Genomic DNA, 18,512 nt, shown 5'->3' on the forward strand with positions numbered 1-18,512 from the left:
GCTTTGAGAATCTCAGAAAAATGAAGATGATTACAATTGTTTTGCATGTTTCCATTTTCCAATTTCAAGAATAATTTTAGCATAGTCTATTACCAGTTTGCAAATATTCCATCAAAATTCCATCAAAATTCCTATAAATTCCATCAAAAACTTAAAAACTATAAAGCTTGGTGCATAATTAAGTTTCAGTTTTCTCCACATGATCCACTAGACCTGTTTGCTCTTTGAAATGTTTTCTGCCTGTCTGGGATCCTCTCTTGCCCTACTGTTTTTCCCATCCACAGGCATCAAGGGCTTTCTTTACAGACCCCTGGGCTGTGTGGTCTCTCTTTGCCCTCCAGCCTGTGTGTCTGGCTGTCAGACCCACCTTCTTACCTCATCAGTCTAGCTTTCCTCCTCTGGAGCCTTCATGTGTCCCTAATAATGCCAATATGTCAGGCCTAGACATCTACACCTCCCACACCTATTTCCTAGGAGCCTTGTTTTTCCTACTTTTTAAGGAATGTCTTCTTGGGAAATGCCCTGTGATGCCGCACTCCTGCCTCCTCCATTGTTCTTTGTCCTGCATATATAGATTCCACCCAGCCTTGGAGCCGTGGGTCAGGGAGGACCCTCTCCACAAAGTCCCCCAACCACACTAAAGGCAGTAACTGGCTCCTTTCTCAAAATAGCAGTGCATTTATCTGCACAATCTAGAAACTCTGAGAAGAGTATCCTGTCAGTCATGCCACAGCAGTTGGAAGCTAGGAGAGGATAGGGACCATGAGTTACGTGTCTTTTATAGTCTTTATGAACTCAAAAAACATTACCCCTGATTAAAGATACGTGGGTGTTTTTTTTTAAACCTCTCATTTACACACTCCCATTGACCCTTGGGATCCAAGTAGAATATATACTGGGACCAGGTGTTCCCAGTGACATGAGTATAGGACGTTCCATGAAAGCAGTGAGGCTCCCTCTCTGCATATAATTGAGAGGAAGTCTAAAAGGTAAGAGCAGTAAATGTGCACAAAGGGCGAGGAGAAGCGTGAGGGAGCTGAGCATCCCTTGAAGATGCAAATTCAACATGATGGCTGTACCATCACCCAGGACTTGCAGAAGCCTTGCTAAGAAGAGTGGGGTGAAACTCAGGACACCATGGAAGCCGCTATGGCTTGGATCTGGCTGCCCTGGGTTCTGCCAGCACAGACCCCCATCTCTGTGACTTCCTAGAGAGCCACTTCCTGGATGAGGAGGCAAAACTCACCAAGAAGATGGGCAACCACCTGAATCCATCAGATGGCCAGCCCCAAGGCTGGGCTGGGCAATGACCATGAGCCTTTGAAGCCCAGAAGTCTCTGAGGGGACCCTCTGTAGCCCCCTGGTGTCAGGCTTCTGCTTAATCCTCTCCCTGCAACTACTAGGCAGCCTTTTAACCACTTTGGTGCCCTCTCCCATGCCACAAATAAGATCAAATGGAAACAGTAAACCTTTTCATAGCAAAAAAAAGAAGAAGAAGAAGTACAAAAGGAATTTCTAAACTGATATTTCTAAGTAGTCATTAAAATTAGGTGAGAATAACAGGAAACATCAGTTTACAAAGTATATCACCATTATTTTATTTTTTAATTTTTTAAATATATTTTATTGATTATGCCATTACAGTTGTCCCATTCCCCCCCTTCATTCCCCTCCACCCTGCACACCCCCTCCCCCCATTCCCATTCTTTAGTTCATGTCCATGTGTCACAAGTTCTTTAGCTTCTACATTCCCCATACTATTCTTGCCCTCCTCTTCTCTATTTTCTACCTACTGTCTATGCTACTTATTCTCTGTACCTTCTCCCCCCTTCCCCGGCTCCCACTCCCCTGTTGCTAACCCTCCACGTGATCTCCATTTCTATGGTTCATTCCTGATCTAGCTGTCCACTTAGTTTGCTTTTGTTTTAGGTATGGTTGTTAATGACTGTGAGTTTGCTGTCCTTTCACTGTTCATATTTTTTATCTTCTTTTTCTTAGATAAGTCCCTTTAATGTTTCATATAATAAGGGCTTGGTGATGATGAACTCCTTGAACTTGACCTTATCTGAGAAGCACTTTATCTGCCTTTCCATTCTAAATGAAAGCTTTGCTGGATAGAGCAATCTTGGATGTAGGTCTTTGGATTTCATGACTTGGAATACTTCTTTCCAGCCCCTTCTTACCTGTAAGGTCTCTTTTGAGAAATCTGCTGACAGTCTGATGGGAACTCCTTTGTAGGTGACTGTCCCTGTATCTCTTGCTGCTTCTAGAATTCTCTCTTTCATTTTAATCTTGGCTAATGTAATTATGATGTGCCTTGGTGTGTTCCTCCTTGAGTCCATCTTCTTTGGAACTCTCTGAGCTTCCTGAACTTCCTGGAAGTCTATTTTGTTTGCCAGATTGGGGGAGTTCTCCTTTATTATTTGTTCAAATAAGTTTTCTACTTGTTGCTCTTCCTCTTCCCCTTCTGGGATCCCTATAATTCGAATGTTGGAACATTTAAAGATGTCCTGGAGGTTCCAAAGCCTCTCCTCATTTTTTGAATTCTTATTTCTTCATTCTTTTCTGTTTGCTTGTTTCTTTCTTCCTTCTGGTCCACTCCATTGACTTCAGTCCCAGTTTTCTTCCCATCACTATTGTTTCCCTGTGAGTTTTGCTCCATTTCACTTAGTGTAGCCTTCATTTTTTCATCTAATTTGCAACTAAAATCAAGCAGTTCTGTGAGCATCCTGATCACCAGTGTTTTGAACTGTGCATCTGATAGGTTGGCTCTCCCTTTGTTGCTTAGAAGTGTTGGCTCTGGGGCTTTGGGCTGTCCTTCTGCTTGAGCCATAATGTTTTGGTCTGTTCGCGCCTGTTACTTATGAGGGGTGAAAGCTTAGGTGTTCACCAGGGCAGGTCAAGCCAGTCACTGGGTTATTACTGGGGGTGAAGTCAGAGAGGGAGAAACGGTGTTTGTTCCCCTCTCTCTTGGATTTTGGTCCCCTCGGCCACATCCCACAAGCAAATTGTGCCCTTCTCGTGCTGATTCCCAGGTGGGTCGGCTTGTGTACATTCCAGGACCCTGTGGGTCTCTCCAGTGAACTCTACTGTGAGGCTGGGAGCCTCTCCCGGCACCTTAACCCCCAAAAGTTTTTCCAATTGGTGTTCGGTACTTTAATTCCCATTGCTGGGGCCCTGGTTTGCACAGTCTGTCTCTCTGTCCGGTTTTTTGCCTGGTTTATCTGCATGTGAATGTGTGACCATGGTCAGCCAGCCACCTTGCTCCCTCACTGGGTCCGCCCATTGCCACCCCACACCTCGGATCTGCCAACCGCCACCTGCACACCTGGGTCAGTCCGGCTGCCACCACTTTTTTCTGCTGGCCCCTCTCCGCTGGCCGCTGATTTCACCCGGTTTGGATGAATGGTCCATTGTTGTTGGACTTCAGTATAGTTCAATTTTCAGTCTGTTTTCGTTGTGGTTTTTTTTATTTAAAGATTTTTCATTTATTTAGCTTTAGAGGGGAAGGGAAAGAGAGAGGGAGAGAAATGTCCATGTATGGTTGCCTCTCGTGCGTCCCCTGCTGGGAACTGGCCTGCAACCCAGGCATGTGCCCTGACTGGGAATCAAACCACAACCCTCTGGTTTGCAGGGCCTTGCTCAATCCACTGAGGTACATCAGCCAGGGCATGTTTTGGTTGTGTTTTTGTTTCTAAATCTTTGTTGTCCTTAAACTGGGTTTTGTGATGAGGTACAGTATTTCCACCTACGCCTCCATCTTGGCTGGATCCTCACCATTATTCTGATTGGGTTCAGAATCTACTGTAGAAGGAACTCAGGTTTTCACAATTTAAAATGAGTGCTATTCTAGTCCCTGGTTTTCTTGTCTTGGATTTTAATTGAGAAAAACGTATTCCCTGAAATATTTCTCCACCTGCTGAAGGAAGTGATTTCAGGCCATGGAACAAGGAAATAATGTGGCACTTTTCCATGAAGAGAAGACCTCACTGTTTCAACTTCATCCGGGACCATGACCTGGACACTAAATGTGTAGGAGGCTATTGACGAACCCTCTGTTCGAAACCTATCAGTCCTTCTATCCTGTGATGCCAGGGCTCTTCACACCACAGTTCTCCTTTGCCAGCTACTCTTTGGAAGGGTCCACCAGTGGGGTGCTGTGGCTCCAAGAACTGCTGCTGTGGACACAGGCAGACGTTTCTCCAGACATTGGGTTCAGCACATATATAGCACCATTCCCCCTCACTGCAATGTGAATGTTCAAGTCAGCCCTGAACTCCCTTTCCTAGATGACAGGTGAGCTTCTTTGAGGCAAGCTGTTTGCCTGAGGTCACATGGTACAGACTCATTGGAGTCAGCATCTGAATTCAGGGTTGCCTTAACCATGCTATAGCAATGACACCTGGAATATCTGGCCTCTGTTTCTAGCCCCTCTTACTCAGTCATTGCATGGGTGATGTTATTCTCTTCCATTTTTTAATAACACCAACTGGCACATAATTTTTTAAAAAGATTTTCCAGAAGCTTTGTTACTCTTGGAAGATAATAGTTGAGGAATAACAATCTTTACTGCCTCTCAGTGTTTTGATTGTGAAACAAAAGTCAAATGGGTCTTACAGCAAAAGCTCTGTTGTCATCCATGACTTAAAGCATGTTATGACTTCAAAGTCACTATCCTATGGTGCTGAATCATTCTCTCATCAAAAATGTCTATTCAGAGTAATTAATTAATAAAACTTTAGAATTCTATGCTCATTATCTTCGGAATGTGACTAGAAATAAGCACACAAGATCTAGTTTGCTGAAATGGGCTCATTTAAATTTTCCAACCCCTGATGCATAATTGTAAAGATTGAATTAATATAGTTTATTATCCTACATTCTGGCTTCTTAGGTGAACCAAATAATTCACTTAGAAAGTTATCATTTATGCCATATTAGTTGTAACAACTACCACTTTATTTTGTGCTACTCTAGGGAGAGAGAAGGATCTGATTTGTCTATCTTCATCCTTCTTGTCAGCACCAAACAGCAGTATTTGTGAATTAACAGCAGGAACATTGCAAGCTCTTAACTAAAATAATATTGAAATTAAATTGATACCGCATAAGAGTAGAAGACGCCAGCATTTGGAACAAATTGGCTTGGGCTTGAGTTTGAGCCCCAGTCATTACTAGCTGGGTGGTGTCAGAAGGATCATTTCTGCTCCCTTTCTCTGCTTTATCATCTGTTGTTTGAGGTTTCTGGGAGAATCCAGTAGGTTCCTGGCTATGAAAGGGCAGAGCATTATGTCAGCACTGAGTCGGTGGTTCTTATTTATTTCATAAATACTGTGTTTTTTATTCTAAGTGACATTGTTCCAATAGAACTCAGGCTAATCACAATGTAACCTCTCCATGATGTGTTTTTGAATCCTCCCCAAATACAATAACACTCTGTGGTGTTGGAGTATGGTAGAAGCCAAGACTTAGCTTGAGAGTTGAAGAGCAAAAGTACTTTTCTTACACCTGAAGGAAGAATAATGATACATAGAAGGCAATCAGTAAATAGCTGGATGGATGTCAGCAGGCACAATAATTGGAAGAAATAAGGAATTGAGGGGAAAGAACCTGGGCTTTCTGCTGTGGTTGGGACTACCTCATGAAGATCGTATCTGGCCTTCTGTTCTGGGGAGCTTTGATACAATTGTGCTTCATATTTGAATTGTGAGGAACATCTCCACCTCTCTTTAAGTACAAAATGTCTCCAAAGGACATTTTCCTCATCTGGGCCATATCTCATGCCATTAATATAAAATTGTTGATTTAATAGAGCTGCTTTTAGATCTATCAAGGAAAGGCACACCTAATTCAATTTTGCTGTTTTTCCAAGAGTGTCTTAATTTGTAAGAGAATTATTTGATTATAATTTTAAGTAATACTGCAGTTATATTTTTAGTCCTAAAGATGATATCAAGTGACTCTTTGAGGCTTAAATGTGGAAAGTCCCAGAGAATTGTGTGAGTTGGGAATTTTGTCTTTAACAGCATTCAGTGTTATTTCTGTTGTAATGTGACAAATATATTTAATCAGAATGAATGGGATCGCTTACAGGGAATTTTGCATGTAAAATAAAAAAGTAGGTAGTTTTCATTTAAAGTGTAAAGTGGAATAATCCCAGAAAATAAAGATATGTGAAATCAAGAGGTAAATACCCATCACTTTTGTTTATACATTTTGTTTTTAAAGTGTGTATGTTGTTGTCATGAGAGAATTTCTATTTCTGATCTTTGTTCTCGCTAGAACAGCCTTGTTTCTTTATTTCCTTTTGCACTACTCTCAAAAATGGAAAATTTCCATATATCAAAGGTACCTACTGAAATTTAGTGTAGATGTTGAATTTGTTGTCTAAATGTCAGACTCACATGGGACTGAATATCTGCTCTGCACCTGATGACAAATACTCTTCAAATATAAAAGAAGACACCCCTGTCCAAATTCCCCTTTTTCCCTCCCGCAGTCCATCCTGAGTCAGATTTAGCCATAGCTCATGGAGAAAATTGCTTTCCCTTAACTTACAACCTGTGGGGTCATTGGCGTGATATTGTCTGGTGTCAGGTTGAAAACCATGGTGGACACCACAGCAGATAAATGTTAACACCAAGAGCACCAGGACATGAAGGAAGCACATGGCCACCCTGCAGGGTGCCAACCTCTGAGAAGTGGTGCCAACCTCTGAGAAGTAGTGACACCAGCACATTGGATGAGTCTACCTAGGGGAGTTTAATTAAGGGCTGAGGTACAGTGGAAAAGAGACCTCTGCATTGATTAGAATAGGATAAAAGGATTAGATGTGTCCATGCTGCAGAAGTCCACCCTGAAACACAAGAATTATGCTCCAATGGGATTTAGTGAAATAGTCATGCTCATCCCTGCTCTAGCCCACAGGAATCTCTCCCACCGACACATTATAGCAAGCAGTACTTACCTGAAATACAAGCATTGAGATTTATTTAATTGGCAGGAGAAGAGATCTTTCAAAATACAGGTTTTTTTCTCCTGAAGTTGTTGGATAATAGAGTCTGAATTAGAGGAGATGGGAAAAGGCCGTCCATGCCTTTCTTAATATTTCTATAAAAACACAAGTGAGTGGATGGAACTGGGCTTTGTATCAGTTGAGGCTACACTGGTCTTTTCTCTTCTGGGGAGAATTCTGATGTTGAGTGACAGTGCCCTGGCTGAGGGGGGCCCAGAAGTCAGGTGTCTGGGGCTTGAGTCCAGGCTCTGGCATTTACCATAACAGACCTCTATTCTCTGCTCTTTAGTTTCCTCGTCTAGAAAAAATAATAATAGTACAAGCATATAACGTAGTCTTGAATATCCGAAATATGACCTGTAAAATGTCTAGCACAGCACTGGGTCCACAGAAAACATTCACTGTCTAAATATACCGAATTTTTTGGACTGCAAGATGCACAGGACCATAAGACACACCTAGGTTTTAGGGGAGGAAAATAGGAAAAAAATTTTTGAAGCAAAAAATGTGGTAAAATATTTAATAACATAAATAACATAGGCTACCACCCACCCCCACAGGGAGCCAGGTAACTATATTCAGACTATAAGATTTACCCCCATTTTCCTTCCAAATTTGGGGGTTGCATCTTATAGTCCAAAAATACGGTAACCTGCAAGCATCGCCACATTAGTAGAGGTGCCCCTTTCCCAGGGCTAGCAATACTTAGGATGTGGTTTGATGTGTTTGCTGCAAACAGACAACTCACCTGAAGGCTGTCAGAACAAGGACTTTTCACTTGGCATGCTTTTGTAAAAGGGCACCCCATACAGCACTTTACACCATGTGTTATCAGTTGTCTCTGGGAATATGCAGTGACCATACCTGAACCTCACACTGGACTGCTCCCCAAGACCTCTGGTTTTGTTAAAAGGAGTTTCCCTTCCTCACTGGAAGCTAGAGTAGGCCAGGGACCCATGACCACTTTGTGGGGTCCTTGGCCCAGGGTACTTCAGCTGCAGACTCATTAGGAAACAAGTTATTTTCTCTGCCCCCTTTGTCAGAGGGAATTGTAAGGACATCTTCTGGTCCACTCAAGCAGCTAGATCTTCGTCAAGACAAATTGTTTATAACAGAACTACATATATATTTTTTTCTTTGCACAGCCTAGGACTAAGTTTAGCAGAGGTCTTACAACCTCCTAGTTCAGTCCTTTATGAAATCAGTCATTCCAGCAGCTCCTGAAAATTTTTTGTGACCAAGCATGAAAGCAAAACAAAAATTTCCTACTACATTATTTGTTACTTTTTTTATACTTCATAATCATCACTTTTTTTTAAAGCTAACGCTGACCCAGTACTGGGACAGTTGTAAAAGAAGTAAAAGATCTGCATTTTGCCCATCAGCTGCTCAAACCCACTTTCCCAGTCACAGCACTAAAGAAACTAGTGTTCTGTGTGCTCCTCTGGCCATTTTGCTTTACACAGGGCTCGTGTCTGTTGACAGGCCTGGCCGTGCCTGCAGACTGAGCAGCTCTTCAGAATGCTGTGTCCATGCTATCCCTGCCCTGCACTACTCAGTGGGACGGCTCAATTCTTGTGTCCACTTACTGTAGCTTCTGCCTTAAGTGATTCATTTGCATCACCCACTTTCTACTTGCCAGAAATCGGTTGCTTTAATATTAAGTGGTGAACATAGTTTTTCTGCTTCTGATTGTGGACAAGCTTTGTATTATTAGAATTCCCCCAAATTTCCAGTTAGGTTTCAATAATTGTGCAGTATTTTTTTAGCTCTAACTGGTAGGTCAGTGGGTGTATTGAGTTTCAAGTGTGGGTCAGCGGCAATAGCTTTCACTCAGGTGTGCTATGACGCTATTTTACCCTCTTGACTAGAGTCAGAATGGGCCAGAGGAGGCCACTTGGCACCCTTCACATGAGCTGCTTCCCTCAGTGTTTAGGTGGCTTGCATTTGGTAAACCCCTAACTTTTCTTGCAGTTTTTTGTCATTTGATAATTTGGTATTAAGATGAGCATCTTTCTGGAAAACTCAGATGCTATTAAGCCTTTATAAAAATATTATTTTCTATTTTTAGATATATTCATATTTATTATTTTTAAATGTACATTAAAAACTAATTATAGCTCAAACTTAATGAACATCATAAAAAGCAATATTTTCCCAAAATCATTTTCAGAAATGAAAAATCAGGAAAACCTATACAGAGCTTGGTGCAAAAACTTTGGACCACAAAATTTAATTCTGCCATTCCTGAGCCCAGTCTGACTTCATCTGGGCCCACTGGGTTGTTGATGGGCAATAGTTAAGAATATTTCAAGAAAGTGATAACCAGAATATCTGCCACAGAAGATTGTTTTTGTTCTTGATAATTTTGTTCTCATAGTTTATCATATATCATCATGAATATATTTTATTTTTAGATTCAACCTGGATATAAAGTAATCCATAGGCCATATGGAATTGGCTTTTGTCTCCAGAGTGAGAATGGTTGAAGAGTAAATACTGGATGACTCGGTTCTAATGATGTTGCACTAAGTAATACCTGTAATGTATGTTGTTTAATAACTTTCCTCTTTCAGTCAGTGATGATAAAGTTAGAGTTTAAAATCCACACGTGCTGCTCTTTGTCTACCCTTTTTGTACCTTGTCACAAAGAGGATTCAAGACATTTGGTGACAGTTTGTATTTCTAGTTGTTTTCCAATTCGTTGTAACTGCATGGATATTAAATGCCAACAAAATGTCAGCAATATTCATTTCTATACTTAAAGTTGAGAGTATTTTTTAACTTCTAACATACCATATCTTTATGATGGATGAAAGCCTGTGAAAGAAACAGTTGAAGTGACATTGACTCCCTTCCTCCTAGAAATCAAGGTGTTGTTGGCATAAACATGGCAGAACTCTTAGGCTTTCTATTGTTATTGATTCATCGCTTATTGGGTCATTTTCATCAGCAAACTAGCCTGTGGAATCTTTGCTCACTCATTTGGCTTTGCATTGTCTAGACATGAAGTAGGCTGAATGACTGATTTTCTTGACACTTGCATTCTTACTGATGTGAGACATGGAGTGACAGTGTCACAGGGCCCCTTGTCACTTGGCAATTTACAGAAAATGAGATGCACTAGGAAAATTGGAGAAGATAGAAATGGAAAATGTCATAATTAGGAATGTGCCCCTTCACAGATCAATCCCCTGGGAAGAACTGATTGGAACATTTCTAGTGAAATATAGATCTAACCTATTGTACCCTTGGAGCATCTCAGATTCTGAGAGGGACCTTCCTTCCATTCCCTGTGCCAGAAGGACATGGGGATATGAGAGCAGAACTTCTCCAGAAGTTTATAATTTAATAACCTGATGAAAATCTGGATGTTTTTTTTTCTATTTTTATTTACTCTTATTCCCTCAGAATTTTTCTTAGACTTGGTTATAGGGATATTTTCTTTTCTCTTAGCAGTAGTCGTCCGTTTTCCTCTCCAGGAGTGTATCGTGAGGGTTTGAAATGTAATCTAATATCTTATACCTTCATGTGTTTAATTTCCTTTTCCCAAACATCCATTTTATTTGGTTACATTGTTCAGAATCATCCTCTTTATCCACTATCAGGATGTGACATTTACTTTGAATGATTCATTTATTTAGGGTCTTAAGCAATCCTAGTATTTAAATTTGCATGATATTGAAAGACAAAATTTTTGTAGAAATGATGCATGACTTTAGGCTGTAACTAGCATCTGTCCCTCTCTTGATTATTATGGAATTTCATCCATTTAGTTAAGATCATTAGATGCCAACCTATCCCACCTATGGAGTATCCCACTGGGTGGAAGATACCAGGGAAGAGGTTAAGGATACAGGGTCTGTGATGCGGCTTTCACCCTGGACCCTTCTCCATCTCTCTTTCCTGCTCTTTGACTTCTGCCCACCTCTGGAGTGGGCAGGAGGGAGTTCCCAGCATTGTGTTCTCCCCCTTTCCCCTCCAGGATAATCTTCAAACCTGTGATTTGTAGCTCTTCATCTCTAGTCCACACCTCTGCTGGGGCACCATCATCACCTCCTGAGTATTTCTCCACTGACATTCCTATGAAGTCCATCAAACTCAGCCATGCCTTCTACCCTCAAATCCCTCTACATTAGCTTCTGTACTCTTCATCTTGTCACCTACATCCTAATCCCTGGAGTTTTGTCCTACCTTCTCCCTCTTTCTCACAATGAGTGAGCACCCTCATCCCTTCTGGGTCTGCCCCCCAAGAGCAGCCCTGCAATCTGATGCCTCCTCTTCATTTCTTCCACCATTGCTTTCTTAAGGTCCATGTCACCTCTCTTTCCTCTCTCCCTTCTCTCTTTTCTTTTTTCCTCATCTAGTTTCTCTTCCTCTAGTCTCTCTCCTTTCTAGGCCCTTTCACACATGTCCTTCATCTCACCCCTTCATTATCTCTAAAGTACAGATTAGGTCTTGCTGTTTTTTGTTTTAAAACCTTCAGTGATTTCCAGGGACTGTAGACCTAAGTTGCATCTCCTATCTTGACAGGCCCTTTGCTGTCTGGCTTAGACCAATCTCCATTCACAGGGAATTACACCACCCTCTGGATTTGTTCCACTCATGGGGTTACTTACCACCTTGCATGTGATGGTCTTGTGTCTGTTTTTCCAGATTAATGTGCAGATGCTGTGAGGGACAACACTCACTCTTTTTCATGTTCTTCCCTCCAGTTCCTAGAATAGTCCCTGGCACGTGGGCTGCTCCTCTTCAGGTGTCTTCCAAGGATAAATGATCCAGCAACAGTTCCTGGAGGGTTTTATACTTTGCCAGGCTACCTTTCCATTTCTTCAGTAGTGTGGTCAGTGAGGACCTTTTCATTAGAAGACCTTCCCCATGACTCATAGATTCATAGTGTGTCCTGTATACCAGTAAACATTTGTCCAGGGTAGGGTGAAGAGGGGGAAGGCAGGGACAGTTCTTCATTGAGGTATAATTCACATGCCATAAAATTCACCCTTTCACTTGTATAATACAATGGTTTTTAGTATACTCACCAGATTGTGCAACCGTCATCATCATCACCATCCAATTCTAGAACATTTTCATCATTCCAAAAAGAAACCCCCTACCCATTATTAATCACTCCTTATTCCACTCTGACCACAGCAATCACTCATTTCTTTTCTGTCAGAATAAATGAAATAAAATAAACCCAGAGAGGTATTTTTATTCTGGACATTTATATCAATGGAGTAACACAATGTGTGGCCTTTTGTGATGGGCTTCTTTCATTTCATGTAATGTTTTTAAAGTTCATGTTGTGGCATGTTCAGTGTTTGATTCCTTTTTATGGCTGAATTATATTTTGTCTTATGCATATACCACATTTTATCTACCTATTCATCAGTTTATGGACATTTTGGTTTATACTTTTTGGCTATCGTGAATGATGCTACTATGAACATGTGCATACAAGTTTTTGTGTGAACATGTATTTTCAGTTCTTTAGGAGCAGGTTTGCTGGATCATGTTTAACTTTTTTGAGGAACTGCCATACTATTTTCCTTATTGGCTACACCATTTTAACTTTCTACCAGCAAGGTATGAGAATTTCAGTTTCTCCACATCTTCACCAATACTTACTGTTCACTATTTTAAAAAAATGTTGTTGTTCATCTTTATCCTTTGATTATAACCATCCTAGTGAGTGTGAAGTAGTCTCATTGTGGTTTTGATTTCCATTTCTCTGTTGACTAATAATGTTGGGCATCTTGTCATATGTTGGTTATGTGTGTATCTTCTTTGGAGAAATGTTCAATCAAATCATTTGCCCCTTTTTTATTTGGGTTGTCCTGTTATTGCTAAGTTATGAGTTTTTTTATGTATTTTGTACATGAGACCCTTATTAGGGGTCTCATATGGTTTGCAAATACATATTTTCCCTCATTCTTTGAGTTCTACCTTCCTTTCTTGGTAGAGCCCTTTGAAGTATAAAAGTATTTTATTTTTGATGAACTCTAATTTTCCTATTCTTTTTCTTCAGTTGCTTATGCTTTTGGTGTCATATCTAAGACCACTAGGCATTTTAAAACTTTTTCTTTGATCACTGTTCAAAAAATCCACACACCCCCCCCGCCCCCGGCAAATGAAATTGTGTTATAATCAGCTGCATCCTTTAATCCAAAAGCTACTGGTAGTGGGACCAACAGAAAATAGTCAGCTCACTAATTTCCTAGTTTCATAAAATATTCTTAGCCATTTTTTTTCTGACCTAAGCTGGGTGGGGAGAGGTTAGAGGGTGGAAGGATTGAACAAAAGGGAAAAAAGACTCATGGACATGGACCACAGTGTGGCGATTGATGGGGGGTGAGGGTATAATGGAACTAAATGGTAATGGGAAAAATACAATAAAGGTTAAATCAAAATAAATAAATGTATCTATGGGCATATTTTATGCATTCCTTGATCCACAGTTGTCTTAAACAGTCTCATTTTTACCAGGTTTCTATGAGTCCAGTACCTAATTTGTTTGAGGAATGTGTTTATTCACTTTTCTATAGTGCTCTGTTGTCTGCTTCACTAAAGGATGGCCACTTCTCCCCTGCCTCTGATCCATTTCCTCTTCTCTTCAAGTCAGGCACACCACCCAACATGACCCTTTCTCTGTCAAGACTATTTTCAGAAGTTCTGATTATTTCAGATCTTCAGATAATCTTGTTACCTTTTCCACTTGCCCAAAATATATGTCATTCATTTCTGGAAATAAGCAAAAGATAAGAATAAAATATTAAGACATCATATAAACCCATTGATTGAATTTATAGATGCAATTCAGCATTTCCTCTTCAAAACTCAAGGGTACTCAAAACTCAAGGGTACTCCAGACTCTTCCTAGTGTTGCAAGATGTAAGAGAGATCTAAAACTTTAAGATCATATTCTCCCTTGCCTCAAACCGTTTAGGCCTCTGGTGACCCAGCCACAGCCAGTCTTTCAAGTGCATCTCCTGCCCTGTCTTGCTACTCTTTGGCTCCAGTCCCCTTTTACCTGCCAAAACACCCTAAGCTCATTCCAGCTCATTCCTCTCTGTGCCTGAGTGCTCTTACCACCACCTACCCACATCCCCCTTGATTAACCCCTTTCTTGCTACTTCTTCAGAGACTTCCCTGCTTTTCTTGGCCCCTCTTTCCTGGCTGGCACTAATGTAAGGACAGTCTGCCTTATTCTATGAACTTGTCCCTGCTAGAATGCAGGCTTGACATGGACAGATGCTGCTATTCTATGAAATAGCAGCATCTGTCTATTTCCCAGTTGCTTGCCCATCACCAGTTACAGATGGGCACACAGTACATATTTATTGAATGGATGCATACTTGAGTAAAGGTGGACCTATCTTTTAATAATGGCAAAGTCACTTGAGATCCAGTTTTATGAGCAGAGTAGGATAATGTATAGCAATCATACACATAGGCCTATGTAGTATTTTGAGTGTAGTTCAGCCCATTTTGTCATTCATAGTGCATGGTAATTCTAACCAAAGTATTTTTGTAGAAAAGCATATTTTGGCTGAAGCAGTACCCTCATTCCCATGAATGGCATATGTATCTATGTTTGACTTGAGCTCTTTGAAACCATCTGTCAAAGTTTTTGTGACTTTGTAAAAATTGGAGCTCCAATATTTTAGTCTATTTCTGGAACTAAGACCTTTAAAATAGCACTGCCTGTTTTCTGCTTTCTCAGTGTCTAAACCAAATGGACTTTTTTGGTTATCTCTAATAAGCAAACTTATACTTTTTATATCCACCTTGGGCTTGAAGAAGCTTATTCTGATCTGCCAATGAATGGGAAAAGACCCATTTGGTTAGTGTTATTTTTCATTCTCACCAGATTCCCTATTATTACAAAATATTTTATACATACTAGAAAACATATAGCATTTATATAAGTTCTAAAGAATACTACAACATATTCCCTGTACTGACCCCATCTGTACCAACCAATACATCTGTACCAACCAACTCCCTTATACCCCCTCCTTCTCATCCCAGAGATAATCTTGGTTATAGTTTCACTGCACATGTGTATATCCCTAGGCAATATGTTTTAGTGTGTCTGTTTTTAAAATTTATGTAAGTAGAATTTCACTGTACATGTTCTTCAGTAACCTAGTTTTTTGGTGAATGTTGTTTTTTTAAATATTTTATTTATTTGTTTTCAGAGAGAGGGGAAGGGAAGGAGAAAGGGAGAGAAATATCAATGTGTGGTTGCCTCTCATGTGTTCCCCACTGAGAACTGGCCTGCAACCCAGGCATGTGCCCTGACTGGGAATTGAACCTTTGCTTCACAGGCCCACGCTCAATCCACTGAGCTACACCAGCCAGGGCTGAATGTTGTTTTTTTTAAATGTATTTTATTCATTATGCCATTACAATTGTCCTATTGCCCCCCTTCATCCCCCTCCCCCCTGCACACCCCCTCCCTCCCACATTCCCCCCCTTTAGTTCATGTCCATGTGTCATAGTTCTTTAGCTTCTACATTTCCCACACTACTCTTACCATCCCTCTGTCTGTTTTCTCCCCACTATCTATGCTACTTATTCTCTGTACCTTCTCCCCAAATCTCTTCTTCCCACTCCCCTGTTGCTAACCCTCCATGTGATCTCCATTTCTGTGGCTCTGCTCCTGTTTTAGGTGTCCACTTAGTTTGCTTTTGTTTTAGGGGTGGTTGTTAATAACTGTGAGTTTGCTGTCCTTTCACTGTTCATATTTTTTATCTTTTTTTTTCTTAGATAAGTCCCTTTAACATTTCATGTAATAAGGGCTTGGTGATGACGAACTCCTTAAACTTGACCTTATCTGGGAAGCACTTTATCTGCCCTTCCATTCTAAATGAAAGCTCTGCTGGGTAGAGCAATCTTGGATGTAGGTCCTTGCATTTCATGACTTGGAACTTCTTTCCAGCCCATTCTTCCTTGTAAGGTCTCTTGAGAAATCAGCTGACAGTCTGATGGGAACTCCTTTGTAGGTGACTGTCCCCTTATCTCTTGCTGCTTCTAGAATTTTCTTCTTCATTTTAATCTTGAGTAATGCACTTATGATGTGTCTTCATGTATTCCTCTTTGGGTCCACCTTCTTTGGTACTCTCTTGAGCTCCCTGGACTTCCTGGAAGTCTATTTTGTTTGTCAGATTGGGGAAGTTCTCCTTTATTATTTGTTCAAATAAGTTTTCCACTTGTTGCTCTTCCTCTTCCCCTTTGGTACCCATATAATTTGGAGGTTGGAACATTTAAAGATGTCCTAGAGGTTCCTAAGCCTCTCCTCATTTTTTCGAATTCTTATTTCTTCATTCTTTTCTGTTTGCTTGTTTCTTTCTTTCTTCTTTCTGGTCCACTCCATTGATTTGAGTCCCAGTTTTCTTCCCATCACTATTGTTTCCGTGTGAGTTTTGCTTCATTTCACTTAGTGTAGCCTTCATTTTTTCATCTAATTTGTGACTAAAATCAACCAGTTCTGTGAGCACCCTGATCACCAGTGTTTTGAACTATGCATCTGATAGGTTGGCTATCTCTTTGTTGCTTAAAAGTATTGGCTCTGGGGCTTTGATTTGTTCTTCTGTTCAAGCCATTTTTGGTCAGGCCATGCCTGTTATGTAGTGAGGGGCAGAGCCTTAGGTGTTCACCGGGGTGGGGTAACCATGTGGCTGGGTTGTGACACTGTATGTGGGGGTGGGGTCAGAGAGGGAACAGTGATGCTTGTTCCACTCCCTCTTGGATTTCAAACCCCTCTGTCACTTCCCACAAACAAATTGTGCCCTTCTGGTGCTGGTTCCTGGGTGGGTGGGCTTGTGTACACTCTAGGACCCTGCGGGTTCCTCCAACTCTCTTGTGAGGCTAGGAGTCTCTCCCAGCACCTTTTGAATCGGTGTTTTTAGGCTTTATTTCCCATTGCTGGGGTGCTGGGTTTATAGATCTGTCTCGCTGCCTGTTTTTGCCTAGTTTATCTGTGTGCGAATGTGTGACCTGGGTCAGCCAACTGCCTTGCTTGCTCTGCTTGTTTCCTTCCTATGCCAGGGGTCTGCTACTCCTGTGTCACCTGCACTCCTGGGTTTGGCAGCCATCGCCTTTTCCTGCCTCCACCACCCTCCACAGGCCGCCAGCTCCGCCCCTCTTACCAGTCTGGTTGAATGGTTGTCGGACTTCTGTACAGTTCATTTTTCTGTCTGTTCTGGTTGTGTTTTTGTTTCTAAATCTTTATTGTCCTTAATTTTGGTTGTGGGAAGAGACACAGTGTTTCCACCTACATCTCCATCTTGGCTGTGCTGAATGTTGTTTTAAGTTTCATTCATACAAACACATATACCTGTGGTTTATTTCTTACTGCTATATAGTGTTCTATTTTATGGCTGCATTTGTCCATAGAAATTAAAAATGATTTTTTCAAGTTCTTGCCAAGATGGAGGCATAGGTAGTGACCCTTCTCTTCTTCACACAACCAAAAGGAGGACAACAACCAATCTAAAATTAATAAACAACCAAAAGTGCCAGAAAACCAAACTACATGGAACTCTAACAACCAAGGAATTAAAGAAAAAAATCAAACAGAACAACCAGACCAGTAAGGCACCGGACCTAGGTGGCCAACTCAGAAAAACTGTGGTGTCACTACACATGGACATTGGGGGTGGGGCTGGCTGCTGAGCTCTGTGGGCTGTAAGGGAGGGGCTGACTTAAGGGGACTTAGAGGTGGCTATGGGCTATGGCTGGGGTTGCCACAGAGAAGCTCCCAGTCTCTCAGGAGAGTCCGAGAGTCCATTGAAAAGTGTGCTAGAGATGAGCAGGTGAGCCATACAGTGCTCTCTCTGACCCCTCCCCCACAGGCAGTGCTGTTGCCCAGCAAAGAGGGTTGCCCTTTTCGGGTGAGTACCTAAGGCCCTATCCCCTTACAACATATAATCTGCACCAAGACAAAGAAATATGGCCCAAATGAAAGAACAGAGTAGAGCCTCAGAAAGAAGCTTTCTTACTCACTTAGCTAAGTGAGGAGGAGATTGCCAGCCTATCTGATGGAGAATTTAAAGCCCTGGTAATCAAAATGCTCACATATCTGATGAAACTTGGTCAAATAATGAAAAAACAAATGAAGGATACCCAAAATGAAATAAAGCAAAATATCCAGGGAACCAACAGTGACAGGAAAGAAACCAGGACTCAAAGCAATGATTTGGAACAAAAGGAAGAAATAAACATCTATCCAGATCAAAATGAAAAAACAAGAATTTGAAAAAGTGAAGAGACTCTTAAAAACCTCTGGGACAACCTGAAACATTCCAGTGTCCAAATTATAGGGATGCCAGAAGGAGAAAAGGAAGACCAAGAAATTGAAAACTTATTTGAACAAATAATGAAGGAAAACTTCCCCAATCTGATGAAGGAAACAGACTTCCAGGAAGTCCACAAAGCCCAGAGAGTCCCAAGGAAGCTGAACCCAAAGAGGAACACACCAAGGCACATCATCA

At 41.2% G+C, this 18,512-nt stretch overlaps 1 protein-coding gene and 1 long non-coding RNA gene across 4 annotated transcripts in view; one reads left to right on the forward strand and one right to left on the reverse strand.

Annotated features, from left to right (window-relative positions):
- Nucleotides 1-18,512, forward strand: part of RALGAPA2 (Ral GTPase activating protein catalytic subunit alpha 2) — a 381,676-nt gene that overhangs the window by 332,775 nt on the left and 30,389 nt on the right. The window lies entirely within an intron of this gene.
- Nucleotides 2,851-16,723, reverse strand: LOC118994372 (uncharacterized). Its single transcript, XR_005068031.1, has 3 exons — nt 16,712-16,723; nt 14,716-14,718; nt 2,851-2,922 (listed from the first exon to the last, which is right to left on the reverse strand). It is a non-coding gene; the product is annotated as an uncharacterized LOC118994372 (long non-coding RNA).

This window comes from Sturnira hondurensis, unplaced genomic scaffold (genome assembly GCF_014824575.4).
Source record: "Sturnira hondurensis isolate 20B ecotype Veracruz unplaced genomic scaffold, ASM1482457v3 Scaffold0009244, whole genome shotgun sequence".
NCBI classification, from domain to species: Eukaryota; Metazoa; Chordata; class Mammalia; order Chiroptera; family Phyllostomidae; genus Sturnira; species Sturnira hondurensis.